We start from the raw sequence: 21,483 nt of genomic DNA on the forward strand, positions 1-21,483 counted from the left end.
TTAGTCTCCTACCATCTCCTTGAATTTTCCTAAGTAGTTTTATAGTGAAATTAACATCAATACAAATAATTTTGAGTACCAATCAAAAGCTTTTAAGTGCTCTATGGTTAATTCTGTCTTTTTGTTGTTGTTGTTGTTGTTAATCAAAATGAACGATTGCCTTATTTAAAATAAAACTTAGAGGATGAGGACAACTAACGTTACATTTCACGTATTGCAGTCTTAAGGTCTAACAAACTTTGAAACTTTTCTGTAAGTATTTTTGAAACACAAGGACTTTTATAGGATGTAAAAAGGTTACTTGATCCAACATAGATTTTTTCCCCTTTGGGTTTATTTCAAACCCCACCATAACTATTTTAAATAATTGTTTAACTGATGAAACTTTTGACATTCTAACAAATGTTCACGTTTGATTACAATATAGTTATCTCCAGCCAGATTCCTGTAAGAGACTAACACAATAAAATTTGTAACTCAATAGGATGTATTTTTACCAATTCTGCACCTCTTAAAATATCAACTGGTGATGCTAAATAAAAGCTCCATCATTTTCCCTGTTTGCTTTTAGTTTCAGCTGCATAATTTTACAATTTAAAAGGTTGGTCAATAGAAACTGACAAGAGAAATAAAACCAAACTGACAAGAGAAATAAAACCAGATTTTATTTCATTTAGCATCTATTGATCATACTTCAAGCTGTTTAAATATTTCTCTCTGCAACCTCCCATAAAGTCATTTATACCTCGAAAAGAGTTAGAAATTGATATATAAGCTGAAGGGGATAACTAGAGTACTGTTAATAGATCACTTAGATCTCATTTTTCCTCATTATATTTCCCGGAATGTTAGTGAAGGAGTCTTCTGTGCCACAGGTTTATGCTTTGGGGATTTTTTACCCCCTCAGATCACTCAAGTAATGCTGAAAGGATCAAGGCTACTTGCTGCATCTTCTCAGTAGCCAGTATTACCTGGATTCTAGGTCCCCCAAAAAACCAAGTGGATGGGACTTCTACTTTTCATGGGAATTTTCATGGGAAATTTTTCTGTGTTGGATACGCCAGATTATTTATTGACAATTAAGCTAAAGAACAGGGTTTATCAAAATTTAATGTGCATACAAATTGTCCAGGAAGTTTGTTAAAGTTCAGATTTTGTATAGTAGGTTTGGCGTAAGGTCTGAGATTCTGCATTTCTAATAAGGAGCTGCATGATGCTTTTGCTCCTTATATAGGAAATACCCTTTGAGCAGCAAGGAAACAACCGCAGAGTTGTTCATCATAATGTAGTTGAGGATTACCTATATTTGAATTAGCTGGGGGTGGTGGTGCAATTTAGAATGCAGGTTTTTAGTCCTCAACCTGTTTTTACAGAGACAAAATCTATGGAGATACCCTTTACTCCTAGGAACAAGCATTTTTAAACAAGTGCTCCAGGTTATTTTTACACACATTAAATTAAAACAACAACAACCACAAGTTTGCATTAAGTATCTTGTAGTTCTGTGCTTTTCCTGGGAGCAGAGAGAGGGCTAAGTAGGTACTGGAAGAGTGGGCTAAGAGGTAACAATGGTTTGCCTTCCTTGAAAATTTGTCTGATGTTGTGGAACATGAAAATGTGCATGTTAGTATTTCAGAAGGTGCTCTGATTCCTTATTCTTGAGAGCTGAAAGAAAAAAAAACCCACCCTTATCCTTTATATCCCTTACCTTAGATTAACTGCAAAGTTCTCTTTTAGAACTAGCTGTCCTTATAATCTATTTAGTCCAAAAGATAACTTGCTTTATTTAGAGTATGACCTTGAGACAACTTGAAGATAGTGAACTCCTTCCTGTTGATGTCTTTCTATCACTTTTCATCCCATCTCTTTTCTGCTTACCCTTTAATACCCAGGCCTGCTATCCTTCCCATCTACCTGAAAGCTTTCCTTGGGCGAGCTAGAAACAGATGTTAAAAAGTTTTAAAAATGTTCATCATCTTTGGTGCACCTAGGTGGCTTAGTCAGTTGAGTGTCCAGCTCCTATTCTTGGCTCTGATCTTGATCTCAGGGTTATGAGTTCAAGCCCTATGTTGGGTTCCATGCTGGGCGTGAAGCCTACTTAGGAAAAAAAAAAAAATGTTCATCATCTTTGATTCAATAATTCCACTTAAAAGATATATCCTTAAGAATCAATTGGAAGAGGATTAAAAGATAGTCAAAACAATGACTATAATACAGACTGAAAGCCATCTTTGTCCTCTGAATGTGCGATTGGCTCAATAAATTATATCTTCCTGTTGAAATGCTATGTCGTGGGTAAAAATGATGATAGATTCATGTTTCTTGTCATAGAAAGATGTTCTTGATATTTTGTTAAATGAAAGAGGATTTATAGAACATTATGTTAATAGTAGTGATCATATTTAATATAAATACCATATTTAGTTCACTGATCTGGTCTAATTGATTAATATGGAAAGTCTTAATAGATATTTGTTGGTTGAATCAATATGTTGAGTACTTTATATATACCAGGGATTGTTCTAAGAAGTATACTTCTTTCAAATCATTATTTTCATAATAATCCTCTAAGGCAGGTATCATTACCCATATATTATAGAGGAGAAAACTGATGCTCAGAGAGATTAAGCAGATTTTCTGAAGTCATGAGGTAATATTGCACCTGGTTTTGAATGACTTGATTCAACCAATGTCTTAACACGTTTTTTTTGTTTTTATTATTTTAAAAACTTGTACATATATATCCAAGAAAACGTTCTTAAAATGTTTATAGCAAGCTATCAACAGTGGTTAGTTGTGATCTGAATGGTGGATGATAGTGATGTTTTTTCTCTTTTGTCTATATATTTTCACGGTTCCAAAATAAACATAATAATTTATTATTTCTGTAATAAAATACCTACATTAAAAAGGGTCTTTTTGGTTGGTTTCACCACCATCCCCAACAAGAAGGCTTTGGGCATGTTTCTTGGGGGAAAGAACGACTCATTCCCTTTGCCGTGCTATATGTCAAAACCCAGTTCTACTACTTTTTGCTTTTTTTACTCTTTTATAATAATTATTGTTTTGATGTTGTTCTTTCCAACTTGACCAAGTTGGAGAATATTTTTTTTTAAAAGATTTTATTTATTTATTTGACAGAGAGAGACACAGCGAGAGAGGGAACACAAGCAGGGGGAGTGGGAGAGGGAGAAGCAGGCTTCCCGCCAAGCAGGGAGCCCGATGCAGGCCTTGATCCCAGGACCCTGGGATCATGACCTGAGCCGAAGGCAGATGCTTAACCGACTGAGCCACCCAGGCGCCCCTGGAGAATGTATTTTATTTGTCTTTGTATTTTTAGGGTTAATAGGGTGCCTAGGGGACCAGACATATATCCCAAGAGATTTATCTAATTGAAAAAGAACCTTAAAATAGTAAAATCACTGTTAGTCATTTTATTTTTCTTTGTCCCTTTTCTTGTCCAGTAAATAACTATATTTGTTCCTAGCCCCTGCCATGGCAGAATGAGTCTCCACTGCCCTTAATCTCCTACTGCTAAGAGCAGTAGCCACTAAGTGTAAAAAATCAAAACAAAGCACTTTCCCATCTCCCTGATGGAGTAAAAGCAGTGAAGCCCAAATAATGCTTAGTTACCAAAAGCCACGCCAGGTGTCTAATCGAAAGGGTATTGATTTTAGCTAGTAAATAGCCCTTAATATAGTTGGAACCTGGGATGAATATGCAGCCGGTAATTAGCTAATAAAGCAAACAAGGGCTGGAGAGAACGTGGCGCAGTTGGATAAGCAGCAGCCTGTCATCCAGGAAGCTTGCTTAGGCCTAGGCCCTCCTCATATAGAGGACTCAGGTTACCTGCAGGACTCTATGCCTAGTGTTTTCAGCCATTAAATAAGGAAAAAACTATAAACCTATCGCAGGGCATGAGATACAACTAAAAGCAGTCGTAAATGTTTCGCAAATATTACATGCAATAGAAACGCTTCCTGAAGACAGATGTTGCAATTTAATAATCTTAAGTGGGAAGGTTTAATAACTATTTTAGATCATTAGGATAATGTTTAGTGCCCTAGGATAATTATTAAACAATTCTAGTTTGCTAAATCATCTGCTACTCCAGAGAACGCTATAGCTTGATTAATTCTCACGTTAAGCCACCAACTGCTCGGTCAAACTGCAAAGTGGCAGAAGCCATTTGGGGGAAAAAAAGAACAAGAGTGAGAAAGGAACCAAGTTAGCCACATACCACTTGGAGAAAGAAGATCAAGGACGGAGGGTCAGAGAGCTAGGGTGTAAGGAGAAGGGTTAAAGAACAAAGGATCTAACCCCAAGATGGTAAATTAGAGGCTGAGAGGTCAGTTTCAGTATCCGAATGCATTGTAACAGGACTGCACAGAGGTGTTCTTTATTTGTTTTTAGTTATGGTTGCTAATATTTTCTTAAGTGCCAAAAGCATTTTATATAGAAATTCCAGATTTCCAGTTTGTTTTGAAAATTCAGAGTACCTTAGCTAGTAACACTGGACCCCATTCCCACATGACAATAATGGACAAGAGCTGCATAAAGACTGTTGCTTTTATTTTTTCTAAAGATTTTGATTATGAAAATCTCAAAGCCTACTAAAAAATAAAAATAAAAATAAATATCTATTCAACTACTACTGCCGCGTTCAACAATTGTTAATATGTTGCCCTATTTATTATAGAATTAAACATCTATATCTAAACATCTCTATTTTTACTGAACCGTCTTAGAGTGGATATATTCCTTTATCCCAAATACTCTGCCACGCATTTCCAAAAATAAGGACAGTTTCCTACACAACTACATTTTTTTCTGAAGATTATTTATTTATTTATTTGAGAGAGAGAGAGCACGAGTTGGGGGAGGAGCAGAGGGAGAGGGACAAGCAGACTCCCCGCTGAGCAGGGAGCCTGATGCGGGGCTCGATCCCAGGACTCCGGGATCATGACCTGGGATCATGACCTGAGCTGAAGGCAGACGCTTAACTGACTGAGCCACCCAGGTGCCCCACAACTACCATATTATTATTATACTGAAAACAGGTTCAATCGTAATTCCCTTATATCATTTTTACTCAGTCCATATTCAAATTTCTTTATTGTCCCCAAAATGTCTTGTACACTCATTTTCTTTTCAAGCCAGGATCCAATTAAAACACATGCATTGCATTTGGTGGTGTCACATTAGTCACTTTCACACTAGGTCAGGCTCTCTCCCATCTCCTTTTTTCTTTTCTTCGATGACATCACCTTGTTGGAGGGGTCAGTTGTCTCATGGGCTGGAATTCATATCTAAAGACTTGATTAATTCCAGTTAAACATTTGGGGCAAAGATAATTCAAAGGTCAAGATGTGGTTTCACATTGCATCACACCGTGAGGCACGTAGTATCTCTTTTCCTAGTTGGTAATGTCAAGTTTGAGTTAAGGTAGTGGGCTAACCTCTTTGGAGGTGGTACGCTCTCTCCAGTTTGCCCCAGACTTCCACCACTCCTTATTCATCTTACATCTAGGCCAAACTCATATGTACATTTTGACCTACAGTCTATCACCTGCTACAATCAGGGCTGTGAGAAGAGCATATAGCCCTGCATCCCCTGGAACAGCAGACTAGAGTCTGGTGCCAAGGGGGCTGGAGAGAATGTGGTACAGCTTGAGAAGCAGTAGCCTGTCATGCAGGAAGCTTGCCGAGGTCTAATACCTCCTCCTATGGGGCATTCAGCTTGCTCAAGGAGCTCAACAAATATCCATTGAGCGACTAAAGTCAAAATCACTAAGTTAGAAAAACTGAAAGGAAATTGGGTGCAAGGAAAAATTCCACAGCGCATGCTTCTGTATGACATGTGGTTTAGAGAAGACTTATGCCCTTAAATAGGTAGCACAGATCGCAGGGGCTCCGGGGTCATTACTAGGGATGCTTGTGAAAAGAAGAATGCAGAAGTGGGACTGGGCAAGGGGAGAAGTAGCATTGTGGATACAAGCTCCACAAAGCCTCAGTCACCCGGTCTCTCTCCCCTCCCCCAGCCAGCTGGCCCCCTGCCCCCGGGGACATTCTGGGGTGTCTGCAGCCCACCAGAGTTATCTCCCAGTTACCCAGCTGAGTCTTTATCTCCTTGCTTCCCTCAGTCACAGGGTAAGCACTGGCCCCAGAAAGGAATGACCTTGAATGAAGTAGTTCTCTGCAGTAGGAGCAAATTCTGAAAAGCTGGCCAAGGATGCTTCCAGTAGCTGGCACACTAAATTCTACTTGAAGGAAGGTCTGGGTGCTGCAGTAGTCTGTCTACCACAGACCCCAAAGTTAAAATTTTATTCTTATCTCTAAATGAAGCTGTACGGACAGTAACTGAGTATTCCTGCCGCTGAGCATTAGTTGGCTCACTGTTAACGTTCAAATTACACTCTAATTTTTCTAAAACTGCTTCCGGCATGTCTTTACTTACTAGAAAGCTCAAAAAATATAAAATAGAATGGTCCAGGCATCTCTCAAATTTTAGAAGGCTCTGCTATTGGTTGGATGTACCCCGGGGTAGAAAATTGAGTCCATTTACATGGTTGTACATTGCTTTAGCATCTTGAACAAAAAATACCTTGCAAATATCAGTGGTGTATTGAAGGGCTGGCTGCTCAAGGAGAGATTGGCATTAGTGCCAAAGGGAACTAAATGAAGGAAGCTGTATTAGTTTCCCATGGTTGCTGTAACAAATTACCATAGGCTTGTTGGTTTAAAACAATGGGAATATATTCTCCCATGGTTCTGGAGGCCAGAAGTTCAAAGTCAGTATCACTGGGCTAAAATCAGTGGTCAGCAGGGCCTCACTTTCTCCAAAGGATCTAAGGGGGAATTAATTCCTTGCTTCTTCCAGCTTGGGGACACTGCTGGCATTTCTTGGCTGTGTCCGCATTACTCCAATCTGTATCCATGATCTCACTGTGTCAAACCTCCCCATTACTTTTCTCTTATAAGGATACTCCCGACTGCGTTTGGGATCCACCTTGATAATTCAGAATAATGTCTCCCTCTCAAGATCCTTAATTAAATCTGCAAGCTCCCCATCCCCCACCCTGTACCATTCTCAGGTTCAGGGGAGGCCCCCATACAGCCTACCACAGGATAGCTTTCATGTCTTTGCTTTAGCTCCATAAGCCTGGGAACTAATTGCTTTTCATCTGGCTGAAGAGCAAACACACAAATTGTGTCTAGGGTGAGCATAATGATGGAGAAGCTAGAGTTTCACCCTGCAGCACTTTGAGACTCACTGGAGAAAGACCATCCTTGTGAGAACAGGACTTCTGCTGTTTCAAAGCCACAAGAGAACCAGGTAGACCGTGAAGAACACATACTCAGGGAAAATTGTCTTCCTTCACATTTGACTATTGAAAGATATTTTGAGAACACACATACTCTAAATTTACTAGAAAAAAAAATTTACATGTCCTCACACCAGTTTCTAGCTTCTTATCACATTTCAGGTTTGTCTCAGTTCTTAGAAACCTGACCAGGGTTAAAAGTTCGTCAGAAAAGGAAGGGAATCATCTATTTATAGTGTGGTCTAGAGAATTTTGAAATAATAGACTTTCCATTAAATGGTCAAATTTCCCCTTGATGGAAGTTATGTTGAAACACTCTTTCTTGTTTTATGCCCCCTGGAAGAGCTATTTCAAAAAATAAACTTTAGTGTGTAACCCAATGATAACAGAACAAAGATTCTCTACTTTCCTATCATTCACTTTTCAGCTTTGCGTGATGCTTTTGCTGATAGAGGAGGAATGGAGATTCACTTTTGAGGCCAAGGTATTTGCTGAGGGAACAGCACCTGTTACTCTATGGCTGGAAACCTTGTGTGTAAAGTCCCTTCCTCTTGGCTAGGCAGACATTAGGTCAACGCCCACATGTTTCAGCCTGCTTAATTAAGACAACATTCTCATTTTATTATTTTTTTTTATTTTATTTTTTAAAGATTTTATTTATTTATATGACAGAGAGACACAGCGAGAGAGGGAACACAAGCAGGGGGAGCGGGAGAGGGAGAAGCAGGCTTCCCACGGAGCAGGGAGCCCGATGCGGGGCTCGATCCCAGGACCCTGGGACCATGACCTGAGCCGAAGGCAGACGCGTAACGACTGAGCCACCCAGGCGCCCCAACATTCTCATTTTAAAGCTAATCATGCACAGACATAAGCCCGGACCACTGTTATTGTTGTTCTATTTTTGCTGTTTTGATTTATTCATTTAAAAAATTCACATTATAACATTACAACCAGTGGTTGAGTTTATTTGAATCATTTACTGTTGAGCTTCAAGCCATTTCCAGGTTCCGTAACAGGTATTCAGATGTGGAACTGAACAAATCTCTGGTTTCTCAGGCTGCTTACTCTTGGCTCAGCCACCTCTCACTGAATCATCACCAGATTTACTCCGGAGAACCCAATATTCCATTTTGGTTCAGCTCCCACATCAGAACCTAATACTTATTCATGGTCTCTGCATGAGTTTCTTGGGACATTTCTGCTTACCCACAACCTTCCTGCTGCTATTAAATAGGAGGCTGTGTTCCAGAGTCAACATTATTCAATTTACATCATCAACATTTGAAAAAGCTTGTTTTTGGGGCTGCTCCATCCTAGGAACACAGTGGATGCCTGCCTAAGGAAGGAGTTCACCTTTCCTTTACCCTCAAGGCCTTTAAATCTAAGTAAGTTTCCTGGTGCCACTTTATATTGATGCTTTAAAATTTTATTTTAAAAATACTTTCCCAGATTCTTATAAAGCAGAAATAAAACTTAAAGTACCCATTTAAAAGTATATTTAGTATTTTTATTTCATCTTTTCAAGGATCATATATTCACCTCACTCTTGATCCTAACTCTTTGAGAATCACTGACATGGGAAGATTTTCTGTCGGCTATTTTTAGATGTCTCTAATTCTGCTTTTAAAAATTCAAATAACAAGTAGGCAGAGAGGCAGAGATCTACTAAATGAGCTGCTCTAATTGCAAAGCCCTAACATCACTGGTCTGGTCCTGTTTAAGGATTTGTTGTAAGGTTTTTGTGGACAGCATTGTTAATCTTTTAGAAACTCTGTATCGTTTTTTTTTTTTTTTCTTTGTAAGTGATAAACTTGAATAGTCTTTGTTTAACGTTTGGTTATCTTCTTAATGTTTGTAACTGTTGTAACTACAGATAGGATTATACGTACATACAGTACCTCCAAAATTATGTAAAGGACAGATAGTCCCCAATTTACGATGGCTTGACTTAATGATTTTTTGACTTTACCATCGTGCAAAAGCGGTAAACATTCACTAGAAATCATACTTTGAATTTTGAATTCGGATTTTTTCTTGGACTAGTGGTATGTGGTACAGTCCTCCTTCCTGATGGTGGACAGTGGCAGCAAGCTACAGCTCCCATTCAGCCAGGCAATCTCCAGGGTGAACGACCGATGTACTTAACCACCGTTCTGGACCCATTCAACCATTCTGTATTTCACTTTCAGTACAGTATTCGATACATTACATGAGATTTTTCAACATTTTATTATAAAATAAGCTTTGTGTTGGGTGATTCTGCCCAACTGTAGGCTAATGTAAGTGTTCTGAGCACCTTTAAGGTAGATTAGGTAAGCTATGTTTTGCAGGTTAGGTATATTAAATACATTTTCAACTTACGGTATTTTCCACCTATGATGAGTTTATTGAGACATTACCCCATCATAAGCTGAGGAAGATCTATACTAAAATAATGTAACTGAAGAAATATGTGAGCATACACAGCAGTCAGAGCTCAGAATAAAGGTGTCTTGGCCCAATTTTGGACCAAGAATCAGAATGCCTCTGATTTATACCCTTAGGGAAGGGAAATGAAATTGGTGATACTTTTGTTGACAACTTACATGTCAGGCCTTTTATATATATTATCCCATTCAATCCCAGTGTGGCCATTTGCTAGCTGTGTTATGTTGGGCATGTTACTTAATAATTTTGTGCCTCATTTTCCCCATTTTTGTAAAAGTAAAACAAAATAAAATCAGGGAGCCAAAAACTCAGAGTTATTCTGAGGATTAAAGATTACGAGGACCTTGTTAAGCAGAGGCCCTGGCACAGAGTAAACGCTGTGTGACTGTTGACCATTAACGTCCTCACTGGTAAGGAAACAAGTTCGCAGAGACTAGAGAACTTAGGTTAAAGACCTTGGAAGAGGGTGCACTTGAAGCCCATACGCCGTTGTCTATACCAAGTAGTTTCTCATTTTAATTTTGGCTGTATGTTTAGCTATTCCTGTAACCTTAAGTAAGTTATCTAATACCGTGGGGCCTTGGTTTCATTGTTTGTAAAACAAAAGTGTGGGAGTTAATAACATTTATGGCCCCTTTCAATCCGGTAGCCATCTGAGACTGAAAACACATGGCAGTCCTGAAGTTTTCTTAGGCACACAAGAAAAAGAGTTAGGTGGCACCAAAGTTATTTGACACCCTCAATCTGAAAGACGGTAAACATAATTCCATTCCAAATGCTGAGTCACTTATGATGACAAGAAGAAACACTTAAGACTCTAACTTTCCTGAGGTACTGGTCTTTAGCAGATTGCTTTCTGCTGAAGTAATTACTTCATGTTTTTAAATTGCTTCTGGTAAGTGCTTCCCCTCCTACACCCTCACTCAGTTTTTTCCCTTTTTAGCCCTCAACCTATTTGTTTTTGTTTAATTCCATGAGCAAAAAGAAGCTGTAGCAAGCGTATGTGTGTAGGCAAGATATTTTTTTTTCATATATATTGTTTGTGGATCTAATGTAATATTTAATCTGAAGATTGATTCCTAAATTAATGATTATTCCCCTCTTCCCCCCAAATTATCTTAATAGTAAAAAGAAATTGTTTGGGAAAAAAAAAATTGCTTAAGCATATGGGAAGTTACACTCTTGTTAGATAACCTAAGCAGCAACCAAACTTTCAGTGGAATTCATGTCACAGTAAGCAAGACAAAGGGGAAGAAATAGTCAGGGAGCTACTTTAGGTACTCATAAATAGTATCCTAAGTTTTAAAGCATTATGTGTAAGGCTAAAAGGAACACTTTATTTTAATATTGTATTCCTTCTAGAAAATATTGATGGAATAAATAGGGAATAATTTTTGGTTTTGGAAGTTTCTGTGGGTCTTAAAGAAGAGTATCATAAACCCCTGGATTTTGAAATTATCTAGTGTTTATGTTTAAAAATTAGCAATTTTTTTTACTACTTTTGTCTTGAACAAGTGGATGCCTAAGTTATTCTGAATAATTACAAATTACCATGTTTTATGCAGTAATTGGAAGTAACTTTTATAAAAATGTTCTATTTTTAAATTATTTTTCCAGGCTGCAGTTAAGATGAGATGTATGTATCGAGGTTGGGGAAGTGGAGACAGAGGTGGGCTCCTTAGAAAAAGAAGATCCAGAGTAAACTGTAGGTTCATCATGGTTAAGTTTCTTATCTCTCTTCCCCTAAGCCTTCCCCTACATACTTCTTCCTTCAGTGCCTTTCCTGAATTCCACCAGATGTCTAGTGTCCTTCTGCTTTCCGTTGGTTGCTTTGGGCCCCAGTTTTGGCAAATGAAATCATGTCAGATGCTTCTGACTTTTCTCAACTCCTCAAAATTCTATACTTTCTCTCATGTTCTATTCCATTAGGGTTTGACTTGGGTTTAGACCATTATGGATGGTCATAGGTTATTAAGAACTGAATCCCTACTGGCTTGTTAGCTAGCAAGTTGACCAGGATCTGTGGGGAAGATAAACAGTAGACATAGTAGGGTCTGGAACAAATCGTTCACCTAAATGTTCATTTCAAATCAATAAACACTTACCAAACATCTATTATGTTATAGGCACTGTGCCAGGCACCCCAGTACAAAAGTAAATAGGTGGTCCATTTTCCAAGAACTGATCTGTTCTGGGAGAATTAGTGGGAAGGAAATACAGGACTAGCACCTCAATTCAACCAGATTGTTCCTTTTCTGTGTAACATGTTGCTCTTCTAAATAAATGTTTGGGATTTGAAAAAAATGTGAAAGCATTGGTTTATTACAGGGGTTCTCGTTAGAATCAGCTGGGGTAACTTTTAAACAGTTTTTCACTAGCTTTAGTGTGCAAGAGAGTCCCTGGAAGGGCTTGTTAAATCAGATAGCTAGGCACTAGCTCCAGAGTTTAGGAATCACATAGTTGGGAGTGAAGCCGAGAATTTGTATTTCTAAGTTCTTAGGTGATGCTGCTGGCTCCCTTGCCTACCCTTTGAGAGTCAGTTTTAAAATGTAAGGATCTCCAGGTTCAATCTACAGAGTGGTTCACTTGGTATGGGAGTGGGAACCTGGGATTGATCATTTTTATACCCTCCTTTGCATTCTAATATGAACCCAAGTTGAGAACCTGGATAGACTGGTTTCCTGAAGTCACTATGAGTTTGGGACCCAATGAATCTACACATTCCTTTATGTCAATTACGATAGTTTTGCCTCATTTAAAGAAATTGATTTAATAAGTAATTGGCTGAAAAAAAATCCCACCATTGCGATTTGGGTTCAAACAAATTTGACTGCCTTCCTTTGGAAGGCCTTTCCAACCCTCCGCGGGGTACTTCTCAACACCAAGGTAGAAACCTTACTTGCAAAACTCCCAGACGTTGTGGGAGGAAAGGTCTTAAAGAAATGGGGTCCATTTGAACCCCATCTGCGCCCTCCCTGGGTCCATTTGCGCTTGTCTAGCCACTTGTAGTTCCAAGTGAGCTGGGCATGCTCAGTGGGCAGGGTCGGTTTTAGGTGGGTGCATCTGGGAAGCCTGCTGCTCTCCCCAACACCTGCATGAGGCTGGGCCTGAGGAGCCAATGCTCGGCATCCCACCTTCTGGCGCTTGGGCTTGGCCTTCCCTGCGGGTTCCCGCGCTGACATTCAGCCGGCAGGTCAGGAGGCCGAGCGCGCCTCCAAGAGCGCGCGGGAGAGAGCCGGCGCGAGGGCTTTGGGCTCTGACTGCCGGGTCCCAGGGGTCCACCCGTTTCCTAGAAGCGTTTTAGGCCCAGGGAAGCCTTTCTGCTGAGGAGGGGAAGCCAGATTCGGGGGCGGGCGGCGAGAAATCAGGTAAGCGTGCCGGCGGGCCAGTGTCTCCTCTCTCCGGGACAGGTGGCGAGGGCGGCCCGCGCGGGGAGGGCAGAGGCAATCGGACACTTCCCCCACTTTCCCGGGGCCTAGCCTAGCCCAGGCTTTCTGGTCTGCCGCGCGGCCGACAAGGAGAGGCGCAGGGCAGGAAACCGCAGCCTGGGGCGAGGGCCATCGCAACGGCGCGCCGCCGCCCCACGCGGCGGGACCCGCGGCCGCGTGTCCCCGTCTGGTCACGTTCACTGGGCGGCGGAGGCCTCGGTCGCTCGCCACCCGCCGGTTCGCGACGCTTCACCCCCTAGCCCCGGCCCGGCTCCCGCCTCCACTTCCGCGTTTCCCCGCTGGGCCGGAGAAGCCAGGGCCGGAGGAATCCGGGCTGGATGCGGCGGCCGCGCCGCCCGGGCCGGCCCCTGGAGAAGAAGGAGGAGCAGGAGGGAGGAGGAAGTCGCCGGAGAGGCGGGGGTGCGGCGGCGCGGGGCGCGTCGGGTTACACTGGCTCGGGCTGCTCGGGAGTGACAGCCTTGCGCGCCTCGCCGCGACGATCAGGGCCGAGTGTCTGGTTCGGGGGTAGGCAGAGACTCCGCCCCGCCCGGAGGAACTGTGTGCTCCTACGCTCCCCTCGCGCGAGAGGATCAATCTCAGGTGTGTGCTTCCTGGAAGACCCCCCCCTTTCCCCGCCCCCAGGGTCATCGGGAAGAGCGGCCCCTTTCTGACCCGGGTGAGTCCTCTAGGACTCCGGTGTTGGGTGGGTGGTGGCGGGATTCTTGGAAAAGATTGAGAATTTCTCCCCAATAACAGAAGGTGGACTCGTTCTCATGCAGGGTTTAGCTGTTTACATTTTGGAGGGCGGTGGGGTGTAAAACATTTTGGGCGAGGGTTGGTATCTAATTGAAAGTTTCCTGCAAACTTTTGGCTTGTGGATGTCGCTGCTCTGATGAGAAGGATTGTTGCTCTCTTCTGAAGAAGCAAGGGAGGGAGAGATTCTAGAACGGGGCTGAGGCTCTCTCTTGAGAACCTTAGGCGCTGGAGTGTGACAGTTCTAGGAGGAAATGGAAAGTGTACACCGATGAACGTAAAGCAGCCTCCTCTCTCCACGTAGTAGCTCCTCTGAGCAAAAATAGATTTGCGGAGTGCTTTGACAGAAAGGTATAGCCCTGTGAATGAAGTGTCGCTGTTACCACTTGGTCTCTAGACTGCCTTCCACATTATGCATAGGAGCATTCACTCCCTAACAGCCTTCCTTGAGAGTTTGCAAGTAATTTACACAAACAAATTCTCAGTCTTAGTGACTTGGGCCAACCCACATTACACATCACGTTATACATATCAGGAGAGAGGCAGCATAGAAATAGCCAACAGTTAATTTAGTGGACTTATAAATAGTCTTGTATAAATAGGTGAGGGAAGGAAGGATAAGCTACACTGCTTGTTGCTTTAAACAAAACCGTTAGAATTTTGCATATGTTTCAAGTTTAAGAGATGTGAAGTTTATTTTTAGACTGTGGAGGATAATGGCTACGGCCACACTGGGGCCAGGCACTTCCTGACTTACTCCCTACTACTGTGGCCTCTGAGTTCTATGGTTCTTGCAAGCTGTCCAGTGAGAGCTGGGTGCCATTGCCCAATGGATACCATGTGCAGCCTAGGGAACTTTATGATGTGGATGTTGAAACCCCTTTGTGTTCCTCATAAGGACATATGTCAAGTTACAATGCTCCCTTGATTTTTAAAAATCAGCTTTTCAAATGAAGCAGCATTACCTTAGTAAAAATGGATAAAAGATGGAATTTTAGGTTTGACAAACAACATAGGTGGAGCTGTCCATTCTGATTTCTCACACAGTCACTTTGTAAAGAAATTCTGAGCAGCATTAAAGCTCTACTTCCCCCCCCACTCTGATTTTCTTTTTTAAAGAGAGGGAGGGAGAGAGCAGGGGAGGGGTGGAGAGAGAGGGAAAGAGAATCTTAAGCAGACTCCATGCCCAGTGCCGGGGCCAGACACAGGGCTGTCTCACAAGCCTGAGATCATGATCTGAGCCAAAATCAAGAGTCAGACACTTAAGCCACTGAGCCACCCAGGCACCTCCCTCTCCTCTGATTTATTAAAAGATGTATTGAGGGCTCAGTAATTGACAAGAGGGTTACAGTTACCAGTTGTCATGGGTTTTACTCCTTCCTCCTTTAGTTCTTGTAACTAATCTCATTAAAGCTATTTAAAAAGATTTGACTATCACTGTAAGTAAATCATATTGGCAAACTATTATAACTCTGAAATTATTCTATTGGGTTGTTTTCTGTCTTTCATCACTAGAATGTAAATTCTGTGAAAAGAGTTGGTCTGCTTCACACGCCTTTCTATTTCTAATGCTTAGAGTGGTGACTAGCTTGTAGTAGTGCTCAATAAATATTTTCTCAATGAGTGACTGAACTATGGGACAAACTCTAGCTGAGTGTAGCTGGGGGAAGAAAACAAGACCTTGGCCTTAGGTAACCTATTCAAACTCACTGAGCCTCAACTGTCTCATTGGCAAAATATGGATAATAGTATATGACACAGCACATGTAAAATTGCTAGTGATGTACCTGTTAGGTGGTAGACTTCAAAGTATTAGTTTCCTTCTTTCTTATGTATTTTTCTTTTTATATTCAAAAGGGAAAGATTTGGGCAAAGAATAGATAATTTAGCTCCTGCAGGTTGTGCATGAATTATCCAGGCATTATCCCCTTTACTTTGTGTGTGTGTGATTGAGGGAGAAGGTCGTTAGTGGCAAGCTCTTATTACAGAAGGAAACCATTTTCCAGATGAGTATCTAATTTCTCTCTCTCTTTTTTTTTTAAGATTTATTTATTTGACAGAGAGAGACAGAGAGAGCACGAGCACACAAGCGGGAGGGGCAGAGGGAGAGAGAATCCCAAGCAGACTCCATGCTGAGTGTAGGGCTCATCATGGGGCTGGATCTCATTACCATGAGATCACAACCAGATCTGAAACCAAGAGTCAGACGCTCAACCGACTGTGCCACCCAGGGGCCCCTCTCCTCTTTATTTATTTATTTTTTAATGTGATGCTGTTTCTGCTTAGGTTTTTCAAAACTTGGGTCATTCTGCTTGTCAACACCAGGACTCGGTAGGTTGTCCTAAGCACAGAAACAACACTTCAGAAAGAGCATTAGATACAAAACACATTTTGGGGTGCCTGCATGGCGCAGTTGGTTATGTGTCTGACTCTTGGTTTCGGCTCAGGTCATGATCTCAGGGTCATGATCTCAGAGTTGTGAGATTGAGCCCCGCGTTGGGTTCTGCACTCGGCCTGGAGTCTGCCCTTCCTGCTTGTGCTCTCTCTCTCTCTCTCTAAAATAAATAAATAAATCTTTTTTTTTTTTTTTAAAGAAAGAAAGGAAGAAAGAAAGAAAACACATTCAATCTTGAACAACATGGGTTTGAACTGTGTGGGTCCACTTATACATGGAGTTTTTTCAATAAATACAGTACAGTACTTTAAATGTATTTTCTCTTCCTTATGATTTTCTTAATGTTTTCTTTTCTCTAGCTTACTTTATTATAATATAGTATATAATACATATAACATACAAAATATGTGTCAATCAACTCTTTGTTATCAGTAAAGCTTTTGGTCAACAGTAGGATATTAGTAGTTAAGTTTTTGAGGAGTCAAAAGTTATATGTGGATTTTCAACTGTGCAGGGGGTCAGCATCCTTAATCCCTGCATTGTTCAGAAGTCAACTGTAAATTTAACAGTTGGCTTCTTGAATGAAGTTTTCTTTAGGCTTGTGTAGCATTACATGGTAGCAAGTGCTAGAAAAAGAGAAAGTATGGTTATCTTGCTTTTGAGAGAGTTAGAGTTTGTTTAACAAGGTAAAACAATTAGGGACCAGCATAAGATCTTGCATAATCATATACCCATTGGTAGAATGTTGACATTAACTATGTGGTTATGCTGGGGAGATGTTAATATTGGCTCAAATAGTTGAGACAGTTTTGTGGTGAAGAGAATGTCATTTCAGCAACAGAGAGACCTATAGTTTCCTGAAGATTACAGCGAAGAGAGGTCATGATTGTATCAAGAATGTTTGCGATTTTGTATTTCAGTGCATTAAAAAGCCAGCACAATCCTATGCTTTCAAAAATGAACTTTCTGTGGAAAAGTATGAAAAGCCTACAGTAAAATTCTTTATGTGCACCTAAGTATTACTTTTCACTATATCTCTGAAGTTTTAAAGCTCAGGAGTGGCGTTAGAAATTGTAACTCTTCATTTTTGCCACTTTTAACACATGTGATGCAAAAATGTATCACATGGCCTGCGTGTACTTTATCCAGTTGTGTGTAATGGGATATATTTTTCATCTGATATTTCTGGGGAAAATTACTAGTTATTAGGTGTGGGACCCCCACGCCTGGCTAATTTCAGGACTGTTATTTTGGGAGATAGGGAAGGACTGAATGGAACTAAACCGAGAAGATTATTAATGTGTTTCTAGATGCTCATCCAAATACTTAGATAATTCCATCAGGACTCATCACCTCTGAGATAAGAAGAAACCATAGCAATTGTGTCCTAGAGGAAGTCGCTGCTAATGAAGGGTGTGTTGTATATTTCCTTGTTGACGTGATGGGGGAAAGAAATGGAGGAGGGAGAGATGATCAGATTCAACTTCAATGATAAAGACAAGGGCTAAGGTGGCTGTAAGCCAAGACATCTCCAGCAACTTCAAAGTAGACCTCTTCCTGTATTATCTGACCAAGGATTGATCTCAGGAACTTTTGAGGAAAAGGAAGCACAGGAGCCCATGGTTTGCATACCTGAGGATGTTTAGGAACCGACTGTGGTCAGAGTTTGTCTGAACTCTGATTTTGTGTCCTGACATGAATGTGACCATTGTTTTTGTTTGTTTGTTTTTTCTTGTTTTCCAGGATTTTCATGTTTTGTTGGAGATTCTTACTGGCTCTTTGTGTTAAATATTTCTTCCTAAATCGTATCTATGCTCTTCTTTCCCATTTTTCAGTTGAAATTTTTATGTTGGTTTTTTCAAAATCAGATTTCTGATTTATGCAGCAGATAAGACAGGGTTTCTGATTTTAATGAGGTCAAGCTGTGGTTTTGTTAGTTCACTAAAATTAGTGGGAAGAAACTAATTAATAGAAAATATTTCCCTCCTAACTAAAAATTTATTGTGACATACGTTTTGACAAAATTTTAAAACATTATTTGGGAATTTTTTTTTTTTTTTAATTTTTCTGACAAAATGAGATTGTTACTGATTTAGTTTATTTTTTAATAGTGAGATCTGGGACACCTTGGTGGCTCAGTAAGTTAAGTGTCCTACTCTTGGTTGTGGCTCAGGTCATAATCTCGGGCTCTTGGGATAGAGCCCCATGTCAGGCTCTGTGCTCAGGGGAGAGTCTGCTTCTCTCTCTCTCCCTCTGCCCCTCCCCCCACTCATGCGCACTCTCTCTCTCTCTCACACACACACACACTCTTTCTCTCTCTAAAATAAATAAATCTTAAAAAAATTTAAAAATTTAAAAAAATAGCGAGATCTATTAGGGTGCTTCTTAAACAATGACTGTAATTTAGATTTTTCAGGCCTCATATTCTTTAAATAGTGATGTGTCCTCTGTGGAAGCTCATATTTGATTACCCACTTACATCCTACTATAAAAAGGTTTTATAATATAGAGAGGAAAGCAAACCCCACAAACCATAACAGAGGTAGTTTTCTGAAAATGAGTTTTCTAGAATTTGCTACTATGAAATGAGATGGCCTCCCAGTATGACTTAGTGACTCATGCTTAGAAAGCTTTATTACTTCCCTTGTATACAGCAGTGGCCATGAAGACCACGATGGTTCCAAGCAAGAGGAACGAAAGTTTATGTTCAGAGTACACATTTTAGGAATATTTTAGTTACAATTTTATACCATTATTTTTTCAATAAGATAAAATAAACTTATAAATGTACTTGAAAAGCGATGAAAATAATATAGCTTAGGGTATTAGGTTTTCAAAAGCTGTTTTCCTTTTATTTAAAACTGGATAAAGAGAGGATGTTTGTTTCATTGTGGCCATGTCAAAACTGCTTTGATCATACCACTTTCTGCCCCACTCTTCCGTGGGTTGCTCTGACCTATTGGATCAAATTCCAAATATTTGTCTTTGAATTCACAGACCTCTCTAGTCATGCTCCAATATTAAGGTTGTGTCTTTATCTTCCCTGTGATCCAGCCACACTGGACTACTTGGAATTCTCTAAATCTGTCTTCCAACTGCTGCCTTTATATGCATGTTCTTCCTTCTACTTCACCTTTTTGAAATCCTATCAATCCTTGAATGTCCTGACCATTGGCTACCAGTTTCATGGTGCTTTTCCTCACTGCTCCAGTCAGAAGTGTTTTGTACATTTCCTAAATCCTTCAACTGCTCTTTTTATGCCACTCTCAAGTCTCTCATTTTCTCTTGTGTAAGCTAATTATTTGAAAACATGTATCATTTCCTTTTCGGCAGATCATGCCAGGCAAGGGCTGGATCTTACACAATTTTATAGATTTCCCATGCGCCGCCCAAATGCCTTGCACGTGGGGAACACCTAGGTAAATAGTTTTTGAATAAATGATTGCCTTAAGTAATTCCCTTATCCTTTAGTTACTCAGGAAGCATGTTATAGAAATGGGTTGGGTATGATTAGAGAGCAGATAACAGAGGCAGGTGCATTCCAGCTAATCAGTTGAACTAGATACTTTAAGCTTTCTGTTTTCCAGGCTTCCCCTCTTTCTTTACACATTTGGCACTTTTGATAGCCAAAACCACCGTATTTAGGAGGAGGAAAGGAAATCACTGCGGGTGAAGCAAAGCTATGAAAGCAATCCCTGAAGAAAATGAGTGGAGGAATCTGAAAAGGAGGAGGTTATTTAAGGATGCACTGAGGGCTCTCTTCTTCTCACCGACTTCTCCCTTCTCTCCCACCTGCCCACCTAATCCAGTCTCTTAGAAAATAATCTGGAAAATTAACTCATAAAAAGATGATTGATAAAATTAACTTGTCACCTTAAGAGAAGTCTCTGGATTCTGAAGGGATGAAACCTTGACTATCATTTCTGTAAGCTAGGAGAAGGAACCTTTGGGGAGCACTGTTTCCCTGAGCGTCCCTGAAGTCACTGTCTAAGCCACTTAAGTGTGGCTTTGGTCAGTATCTGCACGTTTCAGTTTCTTCCTCTGTAAAAGGAGGTAGACTGCATGAATTTTAAGCCCCTAAAAGCGTGACGTATTTTAGTACTCTTGTCTTGCCTAAGGTGAGGCCGGTTTTGGTCAGTGGATTCTGTTCACTGCTGGATCCTTGATCTAACTTTTCTTCCCCAAGTTTGGGATCTCCTTACTCCCAGTCTCTCCAGATATAGCATTCATATGCAGAGGATGCTACATTCTCTGCATCTGCCCCCTGGCTTATGCTCCTAGGATCTGTTACAACAAGTCTATTTTACTTCCTTCTCTCATCATGTTTGCTGGTATTAACCCCTTTCCCTCATTTTAGCACACCATTAAGTAGCTGGGATATTTATCTAAAAAAAATATGGATTCACAGAATTGTAAAATAGGAAAGGGGTTAGAGATCTAACCCAACTCTGTCTTTTTATTATGAATAATAAACAGTAACAACAAGTATCATTTACTGAGCAATCACCATTTCCTAGGCACTGTGCTAAGCACTTGACTTACCTTATTTCATATAGCAGCAGTGAACTGTTATATCAGCGGGGAACCACAATTCCAGAGAACTGAAGTGACTCACTCAAAGCTACATAGTTATTTCCTGGTATGACTGAAACTCCCTTGAACACTGTGTTAAGAAATAATAGAATCAAGGGATAATCCTTCCCATATTTCTGTAATGTATTTCCTGCTTTTTGCTGCTTTGGATTCCACTGCTAGACTCATTGAACTTTGCCTTTTAACACTTCCACTTCCTAATGTTTTAGTGTGTGGTTTCAGCAGTTTTCACCAGTGATGCTGAAGTTCAGACATCAAATGCATAGCACAGTATGCCTGCCTAAAATAGTATTCCTTTTTATCTGACTCCTAGGAACTCATGACATTGTTAAAATCTTTAGTGTTAATGGATGAGGAAACAACCTGCAACTTGGTGCTAATCTGCTTTTCCCACTCCTGCACCTGCGTTTGTGAATGCTATTGGGAAAATGAACACAATCATGCAAATTGGAGGTCCATACAAATTTATGTTCTCCAGTATCAGCCATGAGGCTGTTCTTTTACCTGTTTTTAGACTGCACCTTTTCCCATTTTCCACCAGAGTTTTACCAACGTTCAGCATT

The 21,483-nt window shown here is 40.6% G+C and overlaps 1 protein-coding gene across 1 annotated transcript in view; it reads left to right on the top strand.

The window, feature by feature from the left end:
* The first annotated feature begins 13,659 nt into the window (after positions 1-13,659).
* GPD2 (glycerol-3-phosphate dehydrogenase 2) overlaps positions 13,660-21,483 on the top strand; it is a 139,365-nt gene continuing 131,541 nt past the window's right edge. The window contains exon 1 of the mRNA XM_021703376.2: positions 13,660-13,779. The gene's annotated coding sequence lies outside the window, so the exon portion shown is untranslated. The remainder of the gene's footprint in view (positions 13,780-21,483) is intronic.

Source organism: Neomonachus schauinslandi, chromosome 3 (assembly GCF_002201575.2).
Source record: "Neomonachus schauinslandi chromosome 3, ASM220157v2, whole genome shotgun sequence".
NCBI classification, from domain to species: Eukaryota; Metazoa; Chordata; class Mammalia; order Carnivora; family Phocidae; genus Neomonachus; species Neomonachus schauinslandi.